Source organism: Mustela putorius, unplaced genomic scaffold (assembly GCF_011764305.1).
Source record: "Mustela putorius furo isolate JIRA1106 unplaced genomic scaffold, ASM1176430v1.1 tig00003853_pilon_pilon_pilon, whole genome shotgun sequence".
Lineage (NCBI taxonomy): Eukaryota > Metazoa > Chordata > Mammalia > Carnivora > Mustelidae > Mustela > Mustela putorius.
In genome coordinates, this window is record NW_025422005.1 from 65593038 (window position 1) to 65608390 (window position 15353).

General features: G+C 35.0%; 1 protein-coding gene across 3 annotated transcripts in view; it reads right to left on the minus strand.

Moving 5' to 3' along the window:
• The window catches only part of ADGRL4 (adhesion G protein-coupled receptor L4), a 109918-nt gene that overhangs the window by 14218 nt on the left and 80347 nt on the right, over positions 1-15353 (minus strand). The gene's annotated exons all lie outside the window — the stretch shown is intronic.

Below are 15353 nucleotides of genomic sequence, written 5' to 3' on the forward strand. Positions count from 1 at the left end.
TTTAAATGCATTCCATTTATAAATTTAAATACACATTCTTCTTACTAATATTATTGCAAAGTGCAATTAGAAAGCAATACTGAAGATCTCAAGAAGAAATGAGTGTTAGAGCATTCAATGTGATCTATTACACAGTTTCACCAAAGTATGGATTTAATGCCTCTTTGTGAGGAGGTATCAGCTCTGATAACCATCAAAACCAAGTGTTAAGATGAACTTAGGTCCAGACCTTTGGATTGCCGTAAAGCATAATCAATGTTTCATTTAAAAAACGAATAATATTTTAGTGAGAATTATTAAATTGAAGTATTGCTATTTTTAATATTTTGAACTTATATTTTCTGAATGTTTAATAAAATAATTGTATATATGTTGTATATTTCATGTAATAGTACAGTAGTGTCTATAATTTTTCAAGATGTAAACATTTATTAAGTTACATATTTTTTACTGATGGGCTCTTTAGTCAAAAAATTCAGAGATCATTGCCTTATATAATTTGGCAGTTTCAAAAAACAATAGATGCTTCTTTAAAATAAATAGAGTGAATGGACTCAGAGCCACACTTCATGGATTCGAATTTTAGCTCTGATAATTAATGACTGGTCAATTTATTTAACTCTTAGTGTTTTGCTTTCCTTCTATGTAAAATACAGATAAAATATTAATGTTTATCATCTAGGATTGTATGTATTAAATAATTAATATAAAGTATGTAGACTAGTGTTCAATATAAGTTCTCAATAAATATCAGTTATTATCAATAATGGCTATTATGTTTATATGGAAATATGTTCTTCTAAATTGTCTAAATATTTGACATGCCCAATAGTAAACATAATATATTTACTTCACAGTTGAATAGGAATGATTTTGTGATATAATCTCATTGGACCTATAAATAGCACCTTATATCAGAACTTAGATCTTTCAGTCCTTATTTTGGGCAATAAGATCTCAATAGAAAACAGATGATCTCTTTCTTCTTTCAGGACTTTCCTTTAAGATAACGTCAGCAAAATAAATACTTCAACAATAAATTAATAATGTAATATCATTCAACAATAACTCAAACATTTCTTGTTCATATAAACAATTTCTCATTTTTTGTTGAAAAGCCTCCAGGGTAGAATAGGAATTTCCAGGTCAAAAATCTGGATATCTTCAAGAAGTTTATAGAGAAAGTAGGAGTATTTCAAAGGGCAATCCATAGATAAAGTTACCAGATATCTTAAATATAAGAAATACAAATCTTCATGAATCCAATATGATATTCTAGGATATTTTATGGAAGAGGATAGTTATCTTTTCTTAAATCACTCTAGTGTAGAACAGAGGTCAGGACATTTTTCTGTAAAGAGACAGATTGTAAATAGCTTAGGTTTTGAGGGCCATATGGTCTCTATTACAACCACTGAACCTTGCCATACCATTAAATAAGCCTTAGACAATACACAAACAAGTGAATGTGACTGTTTCTTAGTAAAAAATTATTTATAAAAATAGACTGTGGCAATTGCTGACTCTTGTTCAAGAATTCAAGATCCATAAGGGTAAGGGCTTTTTTCTATTTTATTCAACGACATATCCCCAAGGTCTAGAACAATGTCTGATACATAGAAAATGCCCAATAAACATTTGTTGAATGAATAAAAGGATGAAGGATGTTATACCTAATGGCCTATGTAGAAGAGCATTTAGCCATTAATTTGATTATACATTTAAAAATTGTATTTTGGGGGGCGCCTGGTTGGCTCAGTGGGTTAAAGCCTCTGCCTTTGGCTCAGGTCATGATTCCAGGGTCCTGGGATCATGCCCTGCATGGAGCTCTCTGCTCAGCAGGGAGCCTGCTTCGTCCTCTCTCTCTGCCTGCCTCTCTGCCTCTTTGTGATTTCTGTCTGTCAAATAAATAAATAAATCTTTAGAAAAAATTGTATTTTCTGTTTTGTCTCACATCTTGCAGATTTTGACAGAACAATATCTTATTAGAAATATATTATCCATAGATATAGCAATTGTAACTGAGGGATATATTATACATTATCAAATTGTAATGATCCTCTAGGAATAATTTTGCATAAAGGGAAAATTGCATTTTATTGGTAGATACCTTGGGTATATGCAGTATTTTTGCATCTAACAGAATCTACAGATCTGTGGATTTTTTAATGTATATTTGTTGAACATAGTCTTGAACACACAGGTAGGTCACAACAAATGTCTTAATCACAAGTAGGCAGAATACTGCCTCATTAGGAAAATATCTTCCCACATCCCTTCAAGTTATAGCTAAATAATTGCTCTGTTTTATTATGGCTAAAAATCCCATCCCAATATATAATCACCTTAGGCATTAAAAAATTCACACTTCATATTTTTAACATGTTTCCATTAGGAATATTTCAATAGCTGAATTTTTTTCAGTGTTTGAAAGAGTAATTTACTGTCTCTAAAATAGAACTAAAAGGGGAAGAGAACTAGAAATGTATAAACATGAAGGATAAAGTGATTCCATGGGTGTAAGGGAATTCCACGAGCTTAGTTTTTAGCTGGTTTTAACTATAGATGGTCATAAGCCATAGCGAGATATTCAGAAAAGGAACAAAGGTGAATGAGAAAAAGTGTACGTGAAGAACATTTACAACAGTTGTTCCATTTAATGTGACAATGAAAATCCAACAATGAAATCCGCTTTGTTAAGGTATAAGCAAGGAAACATGTTCCTTGTGTATACTTACTGTAGAGACAGAGAAGCTTGTAAAAAATATACATTATATATATGCATATATACGTATATACATATATATACACATGTAGGCCATTGACTGTTACTTTGCATTTAAAACAGAACTTGCACAATTAAATTCAAAGAGGTATCTAGAGTTATTGCCAGGGGCGCTTGAGTGGCTCAGTTGGTTGGGTGTCTGCCTTGGGCTCCCTTTAGGATCCCAGGGAAGCCCTGCATTGAGCTCCCTGCTCAGTGGGGAGTCTGCTTCTCCCTCTTCCTTGCCCCTCCCTTTGCTCAGGCATGAAAGCTGTTTCTCAAAAATAAATAAGTAAATAAAATCTTAAAAAAGTTACAGCCGATTTTAAAGGTAAAGCTAGAAGAGACGTAAGATTATCCACCAATTATTAAAAATTTTCCTTTTTTAACTTTTGAAGGATGCTTTTATTCTTTTAATTTCATTTTTTTTTTCTTTAAATAGTAGCACTGTATATAGGGTTGGCATCATTATCTTTGTGCACATGGTAGAAATCCAGGGCACAGAAAGAACCTATGGTTCTTGTTCCCAGTCAGATTGCTTTTGAAAACCTCTCACTTTATTTGGCCAGGACCTCATTTTATTCAGTTCAATGTAAAATGCCAATGTTAAAACTCTGAGTGAAAGCATGCCATAAATAGATAGATCGATGTAGACAGACACATACAGCAATCACTTCTAAGGAGAAAAGAAATGAAGGAAAAGTGATGTGTTATAATGAACACTTTACATATTATCTCTTCTGAGTAGACTTCTCAAAACAATCCCATTTCCATGATGGTGATGATTTCTTTAAATTTCTTTGGAGGAAAGGAATGAATATTTTTGACTAAATACTGTGCTTGGTGCATCATTTATTTTATTTACCTGGCAGAATTACCTGAGTAATTATTACCTGGTAAACTTCAGGGATAATATAGTGAGAGAAAATCCATAAAGATTTCCTCTCAAAGAGTGTATAGTCTCCTGGAGGATACAGATATGAATCAGTTATTAATCAGTTACTTACATCAATACATGTGTAATTACAAATTGAAGAAAGTTTTTTTTTTTTTAAAGTGAATTTCTCTGAAGGCATCTAACAATAACAAAAGACATTATAGATCAGTGAGTCTGGAAGGACTTTCCTCAGAAAGTGTTGCTCGAATTGATAACTGAAAAACAAACAGGAATTATCTAGACGAAGCGTTTGCAGAGGGCAGTGATAAGGAGTGTTTTAGTGCAGAGGCGCTGCAATGGGAAGGTACATAGAAACTCTCAGAAGCTGTAAAGCAATGTGATTACAACACAAAAGCCCGTGGGAGGGTCCTGTGAGATGAGGCTGATCAGCAGGCAGGGGCCAGAACATGCACTGCCTCCTAAGTAGAGTGTACATTTTATCTTTTTTTGCTGCCTACAGCATTTTTAATGTTGATTGCCCAGTGTTCATTTCAGTTTAGCATTTATCTGAGATTTTGGTTTTTAGATCTTAGTAAGATAAGCCGGGGGAAGTCTGGTAAGCTCTACTTCTACCATGACATGTCTCTTGGGGTGCTGTGTGAGTCACATGTGCAGTGACCATTCTGACCTTCACCAGGGCTCAAATATGGAAGATGACCAGCAACATCCCACCTCTCTTTCCAGACCCTATCCAGATACAATGTAAGCATCACCTTCCACTCAGATACATGAGTGGTTAGGGACAGCTACCTTCTTCATCATCAGGGGGTGGCGGCAGAAAGATTCAAAATGGCAGCATTGTCAGGTACAGGGTGCTCTAATCCAAATCACCAGTGTTGTGTAGAAAAAAAATTACTTTTGAAAATAGATTTTGGAATAGAGCTATTTTATAGGTTCATCAGTAAGATGAAACCAATTTGAGTGATTTTTATTGCCTACTTTCATTCTTTTTTTTTTTTTTTTTAAGATTTTATTTATTTATTTGACAAAGATCACAAGCAGGCAGAGAGGCAGGCAGAGAGAGTGGAAGAAACAGGCTCCCCACTGAGCAGAGAGCCTGATGCAGGGCTTCATCCCAGGACCCAGAGACCATGACCCGAGGCAGAGGCTTGAACCCACTGAGCCACCCAGGCGCCCCTGCCTACTTTCATTCTTAAAAAGGTCCAGATTTTGGTGATTGATAAATGAATATGGTCACCTTTCTGGTAGGCTTTGTTAAAAGTTTTAGATTTGACTCCAAGAGCAATAAAGCCAAGAAAGTTATAAATAAAGGGTAAAGAGATGTTCAGATTTTCTTTTCCAAAATATTGCCTCAAGCATACTAATGTGTTGTCTTAGAGTTGTTCGTTTACACATGTCAACCTGCTACACTTTTTGTTAGCAAAGTCTCTCCTTTTATATCCCCTCTGTTACTGGCACAGCCTCATTTAGGTCTTTAATACTTGATAAAGTTTTGACCTATTCTGAACTATTCAAAGTATTGTTCCTATTTTTTCCGAGGTTTTTTTTTTTTTTCTTTTCATACTACCTGTACTTTTATTTTCACTTAATACTAGTTATATTGGTAAATATTAGTAAAATAAAATCATGAAGATTTTTAAAAGAACCCCAAAGACTTTTTTTTCTAGAAAAATTAATCTTCTAATTAGAAATATGAAATTAAGGACAATTAAAAATGAGTGAAGCATTAAACTCACCCTTCAGCTTTTTCTTGATGTGAGAAAATGAAAAACAGGAATTTGAACAATTAGATGTCAAACAGAGCATTGGGAATTACTTGTTGATGAATATCAATTAATAGAAGAGTAAAGCCTCCAGACTCTGTATTCCACATACTGAGCTATAGTCTGATATAGTCATGATTTTAGGTAGGGCATTTTGGTTAGTTGTTGGATATTCCTGGCATGATCTAAATAGAACAAAATAAAATGAGGGGAGAGATATTTATAGTGGACAAGATTTCCCTCATTTTCAACAAGATGGAAAGTAATTTATTTTGACAACTTCACTAAGTAAAATAAATAACTGAAATTTTATAAATAACTTCTAGAAAGTCTGTAGTTGCTGTGTTTTTTCACAATTTACCCTAAAACCATTTGTGGAATCTGGAAGTTGGGGACATGTTCTTCATTGGCCTGACAAAATATGCTCCATTCAAAAGGAAAGGATATATACTAGTGAAACTGCCGAACGTGACTCTGGAAAGCGTGACCTTGCTTCCACCACTCAGGAGCTGAGTGATCCTGAGTAAATTGCTTCAGTAAGGCTTTACTAAGCCTTAGTTTTCACTTATTTAAAATACAGACAAAATGGTGGCTGTTATTCAAACAAGTGTGAGATAAACTCTAATGACTAAAGGCTATGCCCTAACAGTGAACAACCTGGGCTCTCTTTATGATCAGATATTACCAGGAACCACGCTTTTTTGTTTTTTTTTTTTTTCATCAGAAGGAATTTTAAATATTCCTTTCTTGGGAAACTCTTAAAAACTAGACATGAGAACATTTTCCTATGAGAAACAAATCAAGTCAGAGCCACACAGATAGCCCATTCTTTCAGAAGAAGTCATTTGTATTTTGCAGAGAATACTGAAGGCAATCAAGGGATATAATAAATCCTTAAAGGGAAGATTAAATATTTCTCATATGTGGAATAAGATCTCTGCAAATGCTAAGAAAGACTGATTCAAAGGGCTCACTTTTTCTGTAGACCAGCTTCAGGAAGGACATTGTTTACTCTTGGAGGAAGATCAGAGGTATTAGCGATCAGAACATGTACTGAGCTTTTAGCCATGTTCAAGGATTTTTACGAATTCTTAGTGAGTAGAAGCTTAAAGTTTTATCTGTTGCTTACATAAGAATGTACATAATTTGCTTTAGTGTAACAAGTTCTTCTCAAGGAATTGGTGTACTTTAAAGTACTAAAGTACTTTAAAGAAGTACTTTAAAAAGTTATAAGTAGCAGAACCCCCACAGGTATCAATAAATAGGTAAGTCAAGTTTACAGTTACTAGATCTACCAAAAATCTAGTAAAACATTATGTCTTACTGCTACTAGTATTTTTATTTTGTTGTACTGCCAAAGCTTTTTGTGAGGGTTAACTGAGATGTTAAAAGGATTTTGTACAGATTAAAAGATTATACAAATGTGAAGTGAATAATAATTCTAATGATATCTTGTGCTACCAACTCACTTTCACCATATCATGACATAACATCCTTCACTGTAAAGCTATATTTATTAAAAGATACCAGTGATAAAATTCACTTTGGCCAGTTTTTTCTAATTGGGCTTGAGAGACCCAAGGGATTTTTTTTCAATATATATTTTTTGGATCTCTAATTTCTATAAATTATTCAATTTTTATGAAAAATTTTTTTAGTACAAATCCCATGGAGGTTTTCTGTGAAGGTATTTCCAGTTAAGAATATAACTCTCATATATGAGAATACACTGGAAACTACTAATGTATTATTTATGTTAAGTTTTTTTTAACTTGTTCTTTTTAAAATTCTAGCTACCTATAGTTTCCAGAAGGTTGGAATAATACAAAAAAGTAACAAAATGTTACAGGCACTGAAATGCTTATTAATATATAATATGAAGAAACAGTCAGAATTTTAAAATGCCTTGAACTGCAGAGGTCACTAAAAGATGCATCTACCAAATATGGTGCCATTAAATTAAAAGATGTAATTAAAATGTTGATGGTGTTATCCACAACATGTAAAATTTACAATGGTTAGCATTTCTAATATAGTTTCAATGGGGTTATCCAAAGGACAGTGCCCAAACTAAGATTTTAATTCTTTTTCTTATATTTTTGCTGTTTAAAGGAAGCTGCAAAATGCACTCATATATAAGCTGTTTAATGTCCAAGTCTAGACAAGTGTTTTCTAATGGAAAGTATCTGGAATATCATCCCACATGGGATATGTGGTTGTACTGGAGACTTCTTTGGTTGCCTGGTCTAGGCAGTGCTGGTGGTGGTGGTGTATTGGCAGGGGTGAGTAGAAGCCAGAGATGCTGCTAGGCTTCCTATAGAGCATACGATGGGTCCTCCAACAGAGATCTGGCCCAAAGTGTCAATGGCGCCATTGTTTTGGAACCCTGGCCTATCATAATCCTTCTCCTGGGTTTATGTATTCCAGTTCAGCTCTTTAGACATTTTAGTGGATGATAATACCTAGTGTTGGCAAAAATGTCAGAAAAGGGACATTCTTAAATGTTGTTGGTATGAGTATTTATTGAAGTAAATGTTTCCGAGGCAGTTTGCAAATTTAAAAATCTGTCTCTACTTGCATTTCTACTTTCAAGAAGCATTTCTCAACAATTTTCCATAATGGCTATATGTAGCTACATCGCAACAAGAACTCTCTGGGCATGCAGTATTATTTATAATACGGAAATATTAGAAACCAATTAGATGTTCAGCAATAGGGAAGTGGTCAAATAAATTAGAGCACAATATGGATAATATGCAATGATAAAAATGGTAGAATCGTATATTAAAATGAAGAAGGATGAATATGATATATTTATTTCAGGTTACAAATGATTCAGATTTTTTGAATTTGTAATCAATTTCTTTTGTTAAATTTATGTAAATGTGTGTGTGTGTGTGCACGCACACACATACGAAAGGTGTGGAAGGATGCAGAGCAAATATTAAGAAAACAAGTAGTTTGTCCTGAAAACTATGAGTGTGGGATAAAAAATCCACTTGTTACTTTATGTAGTCTTGTGATATTTGCATTTCTTTCCAGCTGGGCAATTTGTGAAATTAAAAAATGTAATAAGAAGAGGTCACATAATAATAAATATACATAGACATTGTCTATTGTGTAAGGGTTATGTGAGGAATTCACTTTTGAGGAGGTTTTAATAGGCATTTCTTGGTGTAAGGGAATTAAGAGATTGCAGACATAGGAAGAACAATTAGAGGAAGCTACTACAAAGAACTGAGTGGAATTCTGGGCAAACAGAAAAAGAAGAGGGGTAGGTGTAATATAGAAACACTCAATTATAAGGGTTGCAATTTAAATTCAAATGAAAGCTCACATTTCTAAAAGAAAATGCCTTATTTGGACATAGCATAATTAGTATTTGCCTCAATCAAGCAAATTCTATTCTTCAATACCAACTTGTCTATGGGAAACTTAAATTTGTACTTAAAAGTTAAAATATTTTAACCAACTCTTTTTTTATATTTGTGTACTTGAATCTAATCACTTGTGCAGTTTTAGTTGAAAGAATTCAGCATTAAAGATGAAAAATACTGAAGAAAGAAATGAATTATAGAAATTAACTTCAGTTTGCAGCTTGCTTTACAAAGATTTAGAAGCCTCTTTTTTGTGGAGCTCAATCTTTCAAAAGCATGGCTAGGGCTTTTTATGTGTAGTTACAATCTTAACGTTCTAAGTGTAGTGATTCGTAGATAGAATCCACAGGGTCATTGGCTCATACTTCAGAATTCTCAGAGCTCCTTAATATTAATGAGTCAACACCTGAGGAAATATTTTCATTTGATCAATGCAGGGAGTGTTGTTGCTCAAACACCTAAATCACTAACACTTATCAGAGTAGATTAAAAGCGTGAATATTCCTTAGAAACAACATACCTAAGGATAGAAAAAGCCGCCAGTGCTGATCTCATTCAGTTCTTGCTCATTTACATATTGTCTTAAAGACATTTTACATTATAATCTCAAACCAGACATGCTCTAGGGTTCCATTCATAAAAACAAGCAAATACCATTTGCAGGACCTAGATCCTCCTATGTGGAAGAAATGCAAGGATTCCATGTATGAATGAAAGGTATTGCCATTGTTCTGTAAGAGACATCTACTCTGGACTGCAGGTCCTCCCAGATTTGTTTAGAGAAAGTCACGAAGCCAGTCCTATCTTTCACTGAAGCCTAAGCATAACAAAACCACCATTTGAACGTTCACTTACATTTTGTCTTTATCCCGTCTTTTTCTTCCACTACATTTTTATTGTTTTTCTTAAGATATTTTACACTTTGTTTAATTTTGGTTAAACTTTCTCTAGCAGAGTGAGGTAGAGACTTTTAACAAATGCCAAGAAGTAACAAACACTCATATTGCGATCATATCTTGTTATGGTTAAACAAATGTTATCAGTATCTTCACCAATATTTAAAAAATTAGGATCTATGCTTAAACACACAGACACACACGCGCACACGCGCGCACGCACACACACACACACACAAACACACAAACACACTATATTGGCCAAACATACATGCCCTTGCATACAATTTTTTGCTGTGCAAACCATGGTTTTAAAATTAGTCGTTATTTTTTAATACAAAAAGCATAGATCAGAGAGCCAAAAATTGTCCTCCAAACGATTGTGCATTTTCCCATTTTAAGTTTAAAGAATGGATGTTTTTCCTAAAACATTTTGCTTTGCTTTTACCATAGCCTTGTTGTGTAGGGCTCCCACTGGTATCTTCATTTTATGTATTAGAAACCCAGGACACAGAGCAGTCACATTGCTTCAAAAGGATCTCATGGTCTTTCTTCCTGCCGCATTTATTACAATGGTCTTTATTAACATTAATTAAAACACAGAGATAATTATTAAAGACTTATTAAATACTTCTTTAATCTGGGGTAACCAAAAGGAGTCAGTTTTATAGTCTAGAGTTCATAGACAATGCAATGTGAATGTTGCTCTGTAAAGAATAAATGCAATTTACTCAGTGGAGGCCAGGAAGTTTGTGCACCACAATGACACTGATTACTGAGCAAGATATGGTCAGTAAATGAAGAAACTCATAGTTCTGTTTGGATGTTTAGATGTAGGGGATGGGTAGCATAATGCATACAGAAAATTACCATGTGCAACAAAACAGGTCGTTGAAAGCACTATGGAGGGTTTGAATAAAAAGTCTATGGAAGTACATTGGAAAAAGAGATTAGTTACAAAGCTGGAAAAGTTTTCATCAAGTACTATATTAATCAATGATAAGATTTCGGGCAGAACTGTGCACAAGGTGATAGGATTATTGAGTGCCAAGGACCAAGAAAATATTCAAGAACAGCAAATTTTCTAAGAAGGATGAAATTTTTGGAGGAGCTGTTTTGTGGGGTTATGCAGTGTTTAAAAAAAGAAAAAAAGGCTGAAAATAGGCTGGGTTCAGCTACATCACTGAAAACTAGACATTCCAGCCTATAGAATTTGACCTATAGGCGAAGGGGAATGTCAGCCATGAAATTAAGAAAGCAGACCATGGATTCAACTTCATGAATATGAATTTCAGCTCAGATACTTACTAGCTGTTAATCAAGCTGTGTAATCACTTTATGCCTCAATTTTTCCAACTTCAAAATGAAATAATTATGCACGTGTGCACGCACACACACACCCACACCCACATGTGTAGCCATTTTTTAATTGTTTGAAGGGTTAGATTAAATGTGCTAAGACATGGAGAAGAGAATGTTTATATTAGAGTCAGGAAAATAACATGGTTTAACATAATGTTTTTTTTTTTTTTAATTGATCGTTGCTATTGTTTGAGCTGAGTTTGAGGCAGTTTTACGGACAGGTTAAAACGAAATTGGAGAGAATGGCCGCAGAAAGATTGGTCAATAAGGTAACTGCAAAAGAGGCAAGGCGAAGTGGAAAGGAAGCTCCAGTTTCAAGTTCTAGCATCAGTATTTATCTGCAGACCTAGAGCCTTGAACCAATCACTTAACATTTTGAATCAAATCCCATTTTCTGTTAACTATAAGATGGAATAGATAATGACAATGGGAATGATTTAAGGAGATTGAATATTAGTTGTGAGTAATAGCTGCTTAATAAATTGTAAATTTAAAAAATTCCTGTTATTAATACCAGAATATCTGTAAAGGATAACATAGTTTGATTCTGAAAGTGAAGAAGAAATGAATGAGTTTATGGAGGAAAAACTTGTTCAATAATTGGTGACAACTAGACTAGGATGTGATAAATTCATGAAATGATGATTCCTGACCGATGATCGATCTTTCTTTCTTTCTTTCTTTCTTTCTAAGATTATTTATTTATTTATTTGAGAGAGCGCTCACACACATGAGTGGAGGGAGGGGAAGAGGGAGATAGAGAAGGAGAGAAGCAGACTCCCCACAGAACATAAGCCCAGCCCACAGGGCTGGATCCCAGGACCTGAGATCATGAACTGAAGCCGACATCTGACATCAAGAGTCAGATGTTCAACCGACTGAGGCATTCAGGTGCCCCAGATTCTTGACTATTCTTAACAACAGACAGATGATGATAGTTCTCTTATTTCTGGCACTGTCTTATGAACAATAGTGACCATTTTGTCTGTGTCCTTTGTTTACCTTCAAAGGAAATCTAATAAATTTTGGGGGCTCCTTGGTAGACACCTAAATTCACATCAAGCATCTGCTATAAAGGGACACGTGGGTGGCTCAGTGGGTTAAGCTGCTGCCTTCAGTTCAGGTCATGATCTCAGAATCCTGGGATCGAGCCCCGTATGGGGCTCTCTGCTCAGTGGGGAGCCTGCTTCCTCCTCTCTCCCTGCCTGCCTCTCTGCCTACTTGTGATTTCTGTCTGTGAAATAAATAAATAAAATCTTAAAAAAAAAATCTGCTGTAAAGCCAAATTTACTTCTTGCCCCATCTACAAACAAATTCCTCTATCTCAGTGAAGACTTGTAGAATGATTATCATGCTCAAATTGAACACTCCCACATCAAAACAATATCACTTCTATTTTATTATATGTTGTTTTTTGTTATTTGTTTTGTCTGGCTTTATCCTCACTGATACTATAGTAGGCAGGGCATAATTCTGATATTTCCTTTGTTTGCCCATCATGCCCATTCCGCCCAATTAACCTGGCAAACTTACTTATATGGCTTGGCATCCTTACCTACCAAAATATATCCAAACATAGGATAATTTTTTTTTTTTTTTGAGAGAGAGAGAGAGGCAGAGAGGGAGAGGGAGAGAGGGAGCATCTTAAGTAGGCTCCATGTCGGGTGCAGAGCCCAACATCATGCTCAGTCTCTCAACCCTGAGATCCTGACCTGAGCTGAAATCAAGAGTTGGTTTAGCTGACTAAACCACCCAGGTGCTCCAGGATAATGATTTTAATTGAAAACAGTAGATCTATGTAGATGAGTGTGGGGCAGCATAGTTGTTTCTCAAATGCTGTCCCTTCAACTCTTCTGTTGTTGGAAGCCAGAAGGGCCAGATGAGCTTCATGACATCACTTTAGTTTAGTTTGGTTCTTACTATTGCTGGTAATCTTGGCTTATGTCATGGCCTCCACTTAGACAGTATATGTGATTTTCTTGGTGTTTACAGAATTTCCTTTCTATCTTCTATTCTTCAGAGAAGTACAGTCATACCACCATTTCACTTCATCTTTATTCAACCTGTTCTTTTGGTTGTGTATAATTTTGCTTTGACCTGGCAGACTTCTATGCAACCCTACAACTTTTGTCTGCTATGCTATCTATTAATCCTTTCCTTCCCTGCTGTCCAAAAATACTCCAGTAAGCATGCAGTTTGCAGGAAACTCCAAATTCAAATAGATCTAGTCTCTATATTCAGATCTGGCCCAAAGTCAGGGGACATATGTCAAACTCTTACAAAAACTGGCTCATTATACTATGCTCTATATATCAATGAGACTCATAAATTAGCCACACTGGCATTCGATCTAAGATTGGAATGATAATTTTACTCTTATTATATTTCTGATCCCATTCTCTACAAACCTTTCAGAGTACTTGTCCAAAACTTGTCTTCCAAAAGATAAGGGAGGCCCTGCCTTTTTTTTTCACTGGCAGCAAAAAGTAAAGCTTTTCATAAAGAACACTGCACTCCTCCAAAGGTCAAGGACTCTCTTCTTCTTCTTCTTTCTTCTTTTTTTTTTTTTTTAAAGATTGTTTATCTATTTACTTGAGAGAGAGCAAAAGAGAGAACACGGAGGGAGATAGAAAAGCATATTCCCCACTGAGCAGAGAACTTGACACAGGGCTTGATCCCAGGACCCTGAGATCATGATCTGAGCCAAAGTTAGATGTATAACTGATGGAATTAGCCAGGTACCGCTAGGACTCCTAATTCTAGACCACTATCCCTGGCCAGAGGCCTCCATCCTCAACCCTCTTATGGCGCTACAGCTGGTCCTACTGTCTCTTTATCAGAACCATGGAAGTGTCAAACCCAAACTCTTAGTGGCCCTTTTTCAAATGTTTGGTGCCCAATATTTCTTTTACTTCACTTCTGAACTAAAGATGTATACTATTCTGGGACAACAGGATGTATCTCACTTAACACTGTCATGCAGCTGAATAATAACATTCACAACAACAGATAGCTGAATAATAACAACAATAACAAATAGTAGTAACAGTGACAATAATGATAATTGATCACTATTAGCATAGAAAACAAGAAATAACTAGAATAAATGAATTCACTTCGATTCAGTAATTAAGGAATCTCTTCTGCTTCTAAAGATACTAAAAATGATAAACATTATTCAGTTTTAGAGTAAAAGTGAGGTGCTCCATCCATTTCTTAAGTAGCCTGGCCCTCAGGTTAAATGTAATGATTATCATACTGAAACTATGGAAGATAAATGGGTTCATTAATTCCAGACAAGGATAGTGTGATGTTATTCATTTAGGCTTCTAGGAAAGTTAGCTGGACTCATTTTTAGATAAGCCCATCTAAAGTCTGTGGACTTCACTATAAGATAATCCAAAGTTATCTTTTCCCTTACATAAGCAAAAGTGGAAAACGATTTCAGGGAACACTTTTCATTTCTTACTTAAGAGAAAAACACTCTTATTTTTCTTGTCTCACTATATTGTCTAGCCCACTCCTTTTCATCTTAATTACAAGAATTACTGATTCAAAGAACTTTCACTTGTACAGAACAATATAAGAGATGATCCATCTATAGAGATAGACCCAGGAAAATCAGAATATATAGAAAGTGTGTTTACACAAAATACTCCTATCTGGGCAACAAATGAAAGTATGTGGAAAGGACAACATTCATTCAATCTATAGTCTCATGTGGTTTGAAAATTTTGGAATTATAATAAACTAACTCTGAAATTGTTTTAGCTGAAATCTAGCCAATGGTTCCTTTTTATATTACTGGATTCATTGGGAGAATTATAAGCAATTTTTTATCATGGTTAGGAAATACAGCCTCTGAATGCACGTTATTTCACCCATACCATTAAAAACTGAGCCTTGGGGGGCGCCTGGGTGGCTCAGTGGGTTAAAGCCTCTGCCTTCAGCTCAGGTCATGATCCCAGGATCCTGGGATTAAGCCCCGCATCTGGCTCTCTGCTCGGCGGGGAGCCAGCTTCTCCATCTCTCTCTGCCTGCCTCTCTGTGATCTCTGTCTGTCAAATGAATAAATAAAATCTTTAAAAAAAAAAAAAACTGAGCCTTGGTGAAAAATTCTCTGCTTTACCTTTCAAGTCTTTCTCCATTTAGCAGCTTCCTTACAACCGTAAAAACACTAGGGAAAAGAGTGAGCAAAAAACAAAAAAACAAAAAACAATTCAAAAAAAGATAGCTAGTTTATGGTCAAAACATCTGGGACAAAGTTGTCCAAAATATTGTCAAAACTCCTCT